Source organism: Marmota flaviventris, chromosome 8, assembly GCF_047511675.1.
Source record: "Marmota flaviventris isolate mMarFla1 chromosome 8, mMarFla1.hap1, whole genome shotgun sequence".
Taxonomy (NCBI): domain Eukaryota; kingdom Metazoa; phylum Chordata; class Mammalia; order Rodentia; family Sciuridae; genus Marmota; species Marmota flaviventris.
In genome coordinates, this window is record NC_092505.1 from 72,292,052 (window position 1) to 72,303,845 (window position 11,794).

The following is an 11,794-nucleotide window of genomic DNA, read 5'->3' on the forward strand; positions in this document are numbered from 1 at the left end:
GGCAGTTAATATGAATAAAAAAATTATATAGGGTAAAATTAATAACTAAAATGGAATTAGAGTTGAATCCTGGTAGATGAATAATTAAGTGTAAATCAGAACATGAAAGAAGACAAAGGTTTAGTTAAAGCTTCAGCTTTACTACAGAGCTAACATAGAAAAGACTACATAATTAGTGAAGCACAGCAAACCTGGACTTTCCTATGATTGGAATTTAGTGAATGGGGAGAAAAGCTTCTTTATGAAAACTATTTAGCACCTCCACAGGTGATCTAAAATATATTCCAGGACTTCATCTATCTAGATTATAATCCAACACAATAAGAAACCACCAAGTGGTTCTAAGAACTGTGGTATGATTGTATTTATATTTCTAAAACACCACTCTGGTTTCTCTGTGGAGAATAACTGCATAGACTATTTGAACACCAGGAAAGTACTATTGCTTATTAGTCCAGATAACAGAACACTGGACTAGAGTGGAATATGAGATGAATATTTTGTTGCAGTACTTTTGTGTAACAACCACCTCAAAAACTGCAAGCATTTATTTTTATCACTCAAGGATCTGCAGGTGAACTGAGGGCTTGAGGTTAGGCCTTGAGCATTGGGTACAAGCATGTTCAATGTGTCCTCTGTTTTTCATGGGACCAGCAACTTTCCTGCATATATTATTTTCAAGGAAGAAGGTAAGAAGTGTAAAAGTCTAGGTTATGTAAGTACATTTAAGCCCTTGTCACTTATGGTATGTATATCTACTGTTTTGGTCAGCACTTTTCCTACTGTGGCCCAAAGACCTGACAAGAGCAGTTGTAGAGGAGGAAAATTTTATTTGGTGCTCACAGTTTCAGAGGTTTCAGTCCATAGATGGCCAGCTCCATTGCTCTGGGCCAGAGATGAGAAAGCAAGTCTTGATGGAAAGGTGTGGCAGAGGAAGGAAACTCAGAACATCATACCAGGGAGCAGAAAGAGAAAGACTTCTTTCACCAGGGACAAAATGTACATCACAAAAGCACACCCCAATGACCTACCTTCTCTAGCCACACCCAACTTGCCTACATTTACCACCCAGATAATCCCAAATAGGGGATTAATGCACCACTAATCCCATTAATCTCAAAACCCAACTTTTTCACCTCTAAAATTTCTTGCATTATCTTACATATGAGCATTTGGGGGACACCTAATATCTAGACCATAACATCTACCTACATTCTATTAGTTAAAGCAAATCATATAAAAAGCAAAACATTGGATGAGGAAATATAGTTTTTCTTCTCTAGTGTTATGACAAAAAATTTATGGTGAAGAATTCATACACATAATTCTTTAACAGAGAGTAAAAGTTATCATCTAACATTATTACAATAAGTTGAAGGTGTGATACATTTTGGAGGTAGTATTGAATTAGATATGAGAGAGTTTAGCTATAATAGATGTATCAACATGTTTGGCATAAACCATAAGGTAGATGCAAGTGTCATTTACTTGAGAGACTGCAGTTAAAAAAGTTAGGAATAAGAAGAAGTTAGGGATATGCAGAACAAATAAACAAATTATAGAGAAGTAGGTAAATGAGTGTTTATGTTTGGACTAAGAAGTGTGGCTAGGGTTACATTCATGAGCTGTTGGAATATTCAAGGTACTTAAAACCAGAAGTAAATGAGAGCACCTGGGAAGGGAGCCTGGGCTGAGAAGAGAGTCAAGGCCTGAACCTTGAGAAGAACACATTCAAATCTGTGAAGATGAAGGGTACAGAAAAGGAGACTGAGAAGATGAAGACAGTGAGGTAGAAGAAAAATCAGAGAATGTCACAAAGGAGTCAAGGAAAAAGAAGGTTTCAAATGGAGGTCACAGTAAAAAAAAATATTGAGTTTTACTGAAATATCTGAAGAGGACGAAGGTTGTATGTTGAATTTAGCAACCTGAAAGTCACTGCTGACTTCATCAAAAGTAGTTTCTTATAACTACTGGTGAGAGAAAAGCAAGATTGAGGTAGTTGCAGGGTGAAATTTCTCCTGCATTTTTCATTGGCTCCGGGGAGGTAGAAAGAAAAGATAATTGGAGGGTCATCTAGGCAACCAGATAAGTGAAGCAGAAGAAAATGGCAAGGAAGATTGAAGTATTTTTAAGGCCAATTTTATAAGGATGGGCTTTGCAATCCAAGTTAAATGATGAAAGTTAAAAGAAGAAAAGAATAATGGGTGGAGAGAAAGTGCTAGAGATGCTGAATTGGAAGATGAGCTATGGTAATGGTGACTACTAGAGTAAGTGAACTTGAAGGGTAAGAAGTGGTGAGGAGAACTCAGAGGGGTTTTTGTGTGTGATTTCAGAGGTGGTACAGTTTCTCATAATCAAAGTAGATAGCTGAGGTCAATAAAAAAAAAGTTTTTAAAAGAGAAATTTCAAGGATCCAATAGTCTATTCTGATCTCTTTGGATTTTGAAATGATAGAGAATAGTGACATCATGAATTGAATAAAAACAAAAGAGTATCAGGTAGGAATTCAAATTTTAAGTTACTGAAGGGGAATGATTAGAAATGTGATCAATGATAACAAAGAAGAAAAGAGTGGCTTACTGAAATATAGCATGAAACTCAAATAAATGGGTCTTTTCTCCCCCCTCTTTCTTTTCTTCTTTCCTCCCTCCCTCTGTTCTTCCTTTCTTTCTTTTAATTTCTTTACCTTGCTTTTTTGTATGAATAGGAAGAGGAAAGTTGTAGAAGAAACAATGGAAATAGCATGCATGTGTGTGATATGAGGGAGAACAAGCGGCTAATAAAGTCAGTCTTCAGAGGCATATTTGTGCTCAGAAACCATGCGGTCAAGTCAAAGTAGGAGGTTTCCAAAAAGGCAAGAAGGGTATTTTGAAGGGCTGAGATTTGGGTTTTAAGAAAGGAAGTATGGAGAATATGAAAATGAGATTTTGATAAAGAATATCCAGAGACAGAGAGAACCAGTTTTGACAGACTTAAACATTGGATGAAAAAAAAATCATCTTTTTTATGTTCCCAACTTTTAAAATACATATTGTAAAATTAGCATAATATTTAAATTTACTTGTAAAAAGAAAAGAATGATGACCACTTTCATTTTATTAACACTTTTCATTTTACTCATATGCATATTTTCCCCTTAGTAGATTATTATAATAAGTCCAATAACACAGAAATTTATAAGGGGAAATTTAATGATCTTTCCTTATCCTCTCCAGTTGTAATCTTTTATGGTAATTAATGTTAAGAGTTGAGTATTCTTATACATATTTCTTTATGCATACATGTATGAATACTTATGTATATGGTTATTTGTGTTGTTGCTGCTCATTTTTCAAATAAACTTGCTTTATTCATGTGACAATATATCTTGGAACATTCTTCCAAGTAAATAATGAAGTTCTATCTCATTGTAGTTATATACTCCATTATTTGTACCAAAATAATTTAACATTTTCTTAATGGTGAACATAACTGTATTTTAAGGGTTTGTATTTTTTAAATTTATTATTATGTTTTATTTTTATGGTCACCATATATAGTATTTTTATATATATTTTGTATTTAGATCCTTGTATATTAAAGCTTTAATATCTGCATTGTATATTTGCAAAACTAAAATTACTTCTCCAAAGAGGGTGAAGAATTTTAAGACTTTATTGTTAAGTCACAAATTTAGTACACACTGATAAATTACTTAGTCTAAGACTTGAAGCAACATATGTGGAGACCTATTTTTCAGCATCATTTTCAACATTGATTCTGATTGCTTTTGTTGTCATTGTTGTTCTGATTTGTGTGTGTGTGTAGAGAGAGAGAGAGAGAGTGAGAGAGCGAGCTAATTTTTTGGTGACTGAATCCTTTATTCATTCTACAAATGTTTCCTTTATTCTTAGTGTTCCAGACATTGAGGATACATCATTGGGCAGTACCAATAGCTAAGACAGGAATAAGGTTAGCCTTATTAGATTCTAAGATGTCACAAAAAATTATTCATTAACAAATGTATTTATTATCACAAATAATGTAAGAGTCAAGGTACATGTTGCTAAGGAATATTGCCTGCTAAAGTTTTACAGAGGAGGTAACACCTAAACAGAAACCTAAAGAATGAATAAGAATCTCCCACTAAAGGGAGATGGGAAGGGGATATACTTCTAAGTAGCAGATAAATCAAGATGGAAAAGCCCAGATTCTCTACTTCATAGCATGAGGACTATGAAAAAGTGCTATCTATTGAGAACACATTTTACCTTTTAAGTCATTTTGAAAAGCAATAGCCATTTAAAAAAAAAGAAAAGATTTATTGAAGAGAGTGACAGGATAACTTATATTTTTGGTCTTTTTGTTTTCACTATGCAAAACTGATAGACTCAGAGGAGAGGCAATTGAAGCAGTTCAAATGAGAGATGCTAGACCCTAGGGCTAAGGTAGTAGGGGAAAGGAATAGAAAGAAGCAATTGGAGCTGGTCAAGTGGAAAGGGCTTTGTGTTTATTTGATGAGCCAAATGAAGTAGAAAGGAGGGACCTAAAGATAGTTCCCAGGTTTCTTATGTGAACAATTGAATGGATGGTGATGCTGTTAACTAAGAAGAATATACTCTGGCATATAACCAGAAACCAAGTTTCTAGGGAGGAATGGGTTTAATTTCAAATGTGTTGAATTTGAGTGGCTGCCAAATGTCCTAGTAGAGCTGTCTAATTGTCAGCTGAGTAGATGTGTCTGGAGTTTAGGAGCCTTGAGTTAAAAATAAAAAGCTTTTCCTTCTTTTGGCTCTTTTCTTGTGGATAAATTCCTAAAGTGAGTAAAATGGTCATGAACATTTTTATGATTCTTATGTTCATTTCCACATTAAAAAAATACATTCTCCTTCACATTTGTACTAGTAATACACAATTATAATATTTTTATCTTATGATTGTTAACCATGAATCAAGTCTTTGTATATTTCCTTTAAGTAAATGAACACATATTTCCTTAATGTTCATTTCTGTAATTTGTTTAATAGGAAAGACATGTTTGATTATTCTTTTTGCTATTTTGATAACTGGCTATTCCTGTCTTGTCCCTAGTCACCATTTTGCTGTCATCTATGTTTATGGGCTCATTCAATAATGGAACAATTGTAGCAAACCTATTATCATGTGTAACCAGAAGATTAAAATCCCATTGTTTTTAATACCATCAAAGTAGAATACCCAGGTTGATATGCAAGTATCTTGAGTGTGTGTGTGTGGAGAGAGAGTGGGAGAGAACTAATCTTTTGGTGACTGCAGCCTTTATTCATTCTACAGATGTTTCCTGTATTCTTATATCCAGGTTGATATGCAAGTACCTGATCCACACTGAGCAGGGAGCGGACTGAGAAGGAAACAACGGCCCCTGAGTTGAAAACTAAGGTTAACTAAATCAGGACATGTTGCAAAGTGGGGATGTTAGGAGTATATTGAGAGTGGGTTGGGTTAGACAGAAGTAATATATTGTAAAAACGCAGAGAAAAGAACACAGAGGTTAGGTACCAAGGTATTTCAAGAAGACCTAGGCTTTGAGTGTGAAAAGAGAAAGGCAAAAAAATGCTAAAATGAACAGAGGTCAGATTACAAAGCCAACTGTGTGGCAATTCCATATTTCCTCAACATTTTACTTGATACATCTATTTTACAAACACAACTATTTGAATATATACGATTATACAGATTATTAATGAACAAACGCTATTAAATACATTTTCACAAACTATTTTTGTAATTCACAAAAATACTATTTTATTGCAAGCGCATGGCTGTATGTTACAAATTAAAAAAAAAAATAGTACAAGGCCATAAAAGATCCTAAACTGTACTTTTCACTTAAATGTTAGGGATTTTAATGCTATATTTAACTTTGCAAAATGTTCCAGTTAAAATTGATGATTCTTATATTATTGACAAGTCTGAAAAAATTAAATATAATCAAAGTAAACGTGCTAATTAAATCGGAAATAATTAAATCCTCCTGTGATAATCAAGAAATGGCGCTCGCGCTGTCTCTCTCTCTCTCTCTCTCTCTCTCTCTCTCTCTCTCTCTCTTAATTCTCTAACAGCTTATTTGGCATCTTTGCATTTCACAAAATACCTGGTGAATAATGATAACCTACAAGTTATGTGGCTATTGTTTCTGAGAGGAAAATAAAACAATATCTGAAATATGTGGTCCAGGAACTATCTGTTCATTTATCGCTTATTTCAAATCCCATATTTTTTATTTCTATAAAATATTATTTCATACTCTTTCATGTTCTATATAATCAATTTGAAATTTGTATTAGCTTATCTCAATATGTAAAAGTATGAATTATCCAGCCCTTTTCTTAAATAAAGTGGTGCAATAAGATAGAATTTCAGAATGACCTTGGTGAAAAGTTAACATTTAAAATGAATCTGAAGAATAAGCAAGAACCAACAATGACTATTATATATCACAGTAGAAAGACTATGTGTAAGTCTGAGTGTGATGTTGAAAGGAAAAAACAGGTATCAATTTCAAAATCATAGCATACAGTACTATTTAAATCTATGGAGATATATATATATATATATATATATATATATATATATATATATATATATATATATATATATATATATATATATCTATCTATCTCCAGGAAGAAAATATTGCCAGAAAAGAAAATGGGGTTCAAATGAGGCACTCCAGAGTTTTTTGTAAGGAAGAGGAAGATCATCTGGTAAAATGCTAAGCAGGGGAATTTCATCAACCATGTTGCCTGTAACAAAGTGAAAGGAGAACAAAGAGGTTTCTGTTGGGTCTGGCAACTCACTTGTGTTCAGAGATCATTAATATAACTTTAGTGGAGAAGTGAAAAAAACATATTGCAGTAGTTTGAAGAGTAAGTAGCAGACATGGATTAGTTTCCACTTGTGTGTAGACAATGTTTAAAACAGAGATAAATACATAGAATGGTAGCTAGAGGAACTTTAGGAAAAAAAGCACTGAAGATGTGAAAGAGAAGAGATAACGTCTTTAGTCAAATGAAAGAACCTGGCATCTAGCCTGGGAGTCAATAGTATGTAGCAGCAGAGACATTTCTAAATCAAAAAGAAAAAAAAAACTGGATGAGTACAGGAAAAGATTTGTCTATTAAATGATGAAAATGAGGTAGGTGTTTGGTGTAAAAACTCAATGACTATTTTTGCAGTGTCGACATAGATTTCTGAACTTTTGTACATTAGGAAGGGAATTCCACATGGTATGCCATGTCAAATGTATGAAATGTTTTAAGTCATACAGCTGGTCTGAGTTTGCTCATAAGATCCATTTAATCTCTATTTCAGTTCAAATAACTGTAAGAGTCATTTAACACTGACTTTGGCATTTCTCTACTTATTCAGTACCATCTTTGAATATTATTAAATTTTTTTGGAATATTTTCTGGAGTAATCAACATTTGCCATTTCCACTTTCTAAAAAAAATTGATCTATCCCGGAAGATATAAATTGAATAAAATAATTGAAGAACAGTACCTAAGTTCTACTACTATTGTTACTAATGTTGGCAATTTTTTGTGAAATTCGATGAGATTTTGAAGTTTATTTTAAATATTTTTATAACTAAGTATTACATTTTGCCTACTTTTATAGTTGAAAATTTTGGATGTCAGGTTCATAAGATCCTATAATCACATCATAGGATTTATTATGCTTGTCTTCAACAGAAAAGTTCTTCAACAGAAAAGTCACTTGTTAAGCATTACTAATTTGAACCCCTAATCTGTGGAGAAATATTCCACTTTAGTTTCATTCTTGAATAAATTATGGCACATAGCTAAAATAAATGTATTTTTCTTTTTTAAAAAGAAGTTTTCATCTGCTTATATTCATTTTCTAGAGCTTCCGTAAAAAATTAATACCAAGTTGGTGACTTACAAACAGAAATGTATTTTCCAGTCCAAGAGGCCAGAAGTCTGAAATCAAATTGTCACCAAGGTTGACTCCTTCTAGAGACTTCTAGAGAGTATATCCCATGCCTATGTCCCAGCTTCTGTTTTTTGCTGGAAGACCTTTGCATTCCTTGATGTGTTGGCTTTCCATTGTTGGCACAAAACATCTGAGAAAAACAACTGAGGAGAAAAGATTTATTTTGCCCATGCTTCAGAAGTTTTAGTCCATGATTAGCTGGCTCCATTGTTTTGGCCCTGAAGTGAGGCAGAACATTTTGGAGAAAGGGCATGGTAGAGCAAAAGTGCTTAACTCATAGCAGGAAGCAAAGAGGGAGGGAGGGAGGGAGAGGGGGAGAGAGAGAGAGAGAGAGAGAGAGAGAGAGAGAGAGAGAGAGAGAGTTTAGTAAGAGAGAGAAGGGAGAAGAAACTTGGAGATAAGATATTTCTTTCCAGGGCACTCTGTTAGGGACCCACTCTCTTCAACTAGGTCCCACCTCCTACAACTTCCACCACCTTCCAATAATGCCATCACATTATTAATCTATCAATGGTATAATCCATTGATGAAGTCTGAGACTTCACAATCCAATCACTGACCCGAAAGTCCCCACCCCTGAATTTTTTTAAACTGTGGACCAAGCCTTCAATACACGAGTCTTTGGGGGATCTTTCTTATCCAGATCATAAGACTTGGCTTTTAGATGCTTCATTCCAATAGTTGTCTCTGTCTGCACATCATCTTTTCTCTGAAACCAATCTCCTTCTTTCTTCCTTTATGAAGACAAGTATTTATTGTATTTAGGACCAACTCTAAATTCAGGATGATCTTATTTATGAGATCCTTCACTTAGTTGCATCTGCAAAAGAAAATATTATTTCTGAATAAAGTCATATTTACAGGTGACATGGATAGGATGTAGACATTTTTTTTGGGGGGGCGGGACTAATATTCAGCCTACTCTAGGGTTAAATTCTGAGTTTAAGGAATTGTCATAAAAATGGTAAAAATATGATGGCACTAAAGATCCCTGAATGAAATGCAAATTGTTCCCAAGCATAATAGAGTTGTATAGTTGTTCATTGCTTATGAAATGACATGGTATTCAGGACAGTAATTACTAGGACCCTAAACCAGCTAAACTGGAGAATTATATAATAGTATAGGTGGGGTTTTCCAATCAAGAGTCAAAATGCATACATTTGAATGGAATTTAGAAATAACATTTATTTCAAAAATTAGATGTTGTTCCTATCAGTGAATCTTGGGTAAAGAAACAATTCTTTATATAATGTACTACATTTTGCATGATCTTTAATCAATTTACGCCCCGTTACCTAGTGAACAGAGTGTGAATTTGCCTTTCAGAAGAACTGAGCTTGAATATCACATCACCAGTGTTTAGCTGAGTGATCACAGGAAAGGAAATTAACATATTCGTGTCCTGGTTTCCTTAATTGTAAAACAGGCATAATAATGCCAAATTCCTAGAATTGCTGTTGGAATAAAATGAGGAACTGTAGAAAAGGAGCCTAACACACAAGTGTGAAGGGTTGTGAATTACTCTTCCCTGCACTTGGTAGCTCAAATGATGCCCAGTTTTATCAGGTACAAACCAAACTAAAACAGCAATAAACCCTAATAAATAAAAATGAAAGGCATTTTTTTTGTTGAAATTTTTAATAACATCTCTCTCCATGCAACTAGGAAAGATAGTTTATGGATAACTTCTCATTAATTTTACCTTTATCTGTTTGTGTTACATGAGGGATGCATCCCCAGCCCCCCCCCCCACACACACACATACTCCTGCCATACACACACACCCCTCTTAATTTTTCACAAGTTTACTCATACCACAGATCCAATCCCATGCTAGGATCAGGGTAATCATGTTAAGTGACAATCTTAAGGGCTTGCAACTTTATTGGGGTTCACAGAAACACTTACGCATGCTCTTTTTCTATTGTGGCTCATGGTGCATTGTGACAGTCCAAGTTCTCAGAAATGCAGGGAAACCGGTAGCTGTCAGAAGAACTGCAAGGAGGCTTTTATGTTGGGTATTTGCAAAAACCTAGCATGTGGTCCTGAATATTTTAGGTACAAATCTTTTTTCTTGATTTATTTTTATTTATTTATTTATTAATATTTTGTGTTGGATATTGAACCAAGCACTTTATTCACACAAAGCACATGTTCTACCACTTCGCTCACCCCCCAGCCCCAGGGTGCAAAGTCTTGATTGTGTTAGTGATCTAGAACTCAGACTCAGGGATCATTACTCATAATTTTCAACCCAAATATACCTTAAATTCACAAATAAAAAGATTAATTCATTAAGTAAATGTGACATATTTCTTTTTGATAGGAGTAATGGCAATGTTTATCAAGACACTTAATCACTCAGTATTTGTTTATTTACAGGAATGTGTCAATAGGAAGCCAGAGATCCACACTATGTGTGATCATGTCCCTTTATAATTTTACATAGGTTTATTTATGAATATTCATGTTTATAAATGTTTTATTGCAGAAAAATTTAAATTACTAGATGCTCAGGAATTTTGAGCTCCAAACCATAATGAGTCATGGAAACAATGAGTTGCAAAAAGAGTTGACATTTAAGCAGAAACTTTAATAATTTGATAAAACAAGCTATGGTAGATCTGAAAATGAACATTCTAGAAAGAAGGGGTAGTGGGTGTGAATACCTAAACAATTCAAAATCTTCTACACTTTTCTCAGTTTGAAAATTTACCATTTTTCTCTTCACCTTTCAAGATGACCTCTGTTATGATCTGGGTGTGAGATATCCCCCAAAAGCTCACGTGTGAGACAATGTAAGAAGGTTAAGAGAAATGATTGGGTGGTAAGAGCCTTAACCCAATCAGTGAATTAATCAGGGATTAACTGAGTGATAATTGAAGGCTGGTAGGGTGTGGCTGGAGGAGGTGGGTCATTGGGGGCTTGGCTTTGGGGCATATATTTTTATCTAACAAGTACAGACCTCTCTTTCTTCCTACTGGTTACATGAGCTGCTTCCCTGTGCTACACTCTTCCTGCATGGTGTTCTTCCTCACCTTGAGCCCTGAGGAATAGAGCTGGCCTTCTATGAGTAGAGCCCTCTGAAACTGGGAACCCTCAAATAAACTTACTCCTCTGCAATTGTTCTGGTCAGGTCTTTTAGTCACAGTGGTGAAACAGCTAACTAAAACTATCTCTGTTCTTAATGCAAAGAAAACAAAGAGTTTTAGGCAGAAACCTCTCATCTTCTTACTTGTCCAGACAGACTTTTCTGCATCTCTACCCACCTATCAGCCTTCATATTTAGTTATGGACAAAGTGCATCCCTACAAAATTCAGATGTGGAAGTCCTAGCCACCACCATCAGAATATGATCTTTGAAAGTATGCTATCTACAGAGATAAGTAAGGTAAAATAGGTCCCATGGCTGGGCCTTAACTCAATATGTCTATTGTCTTTGTAAGCAGGAAAGATTCCTATACAGACTTGTAAACAGGAAAGACCAAGTGAAGAGAGGAGAAGGAACCATCTACAGGCCAAGAAGAAAAGTCTTGGAAGGAACCAACCCTGCCAATACCTTGATCTTGGATTTTTAGCCTCTGGAGTTATGAGAGCATAAATTTCTGTTGTTTATAACATACAGTCTGATATATGTGATACTGGAACCCTTGAAAATTAATACATACTTACACTAGAGGAATTTCTTCTTCCTCAAACTAATCTCTAACCACTGTTCTTCATTTATTCCTCTCTCCAAGTACTTTGGATTTTCTACTCTCTGTTTCATATTTTATCTCCTTTCTAACTATATATACATTAACACACAAATTTTAC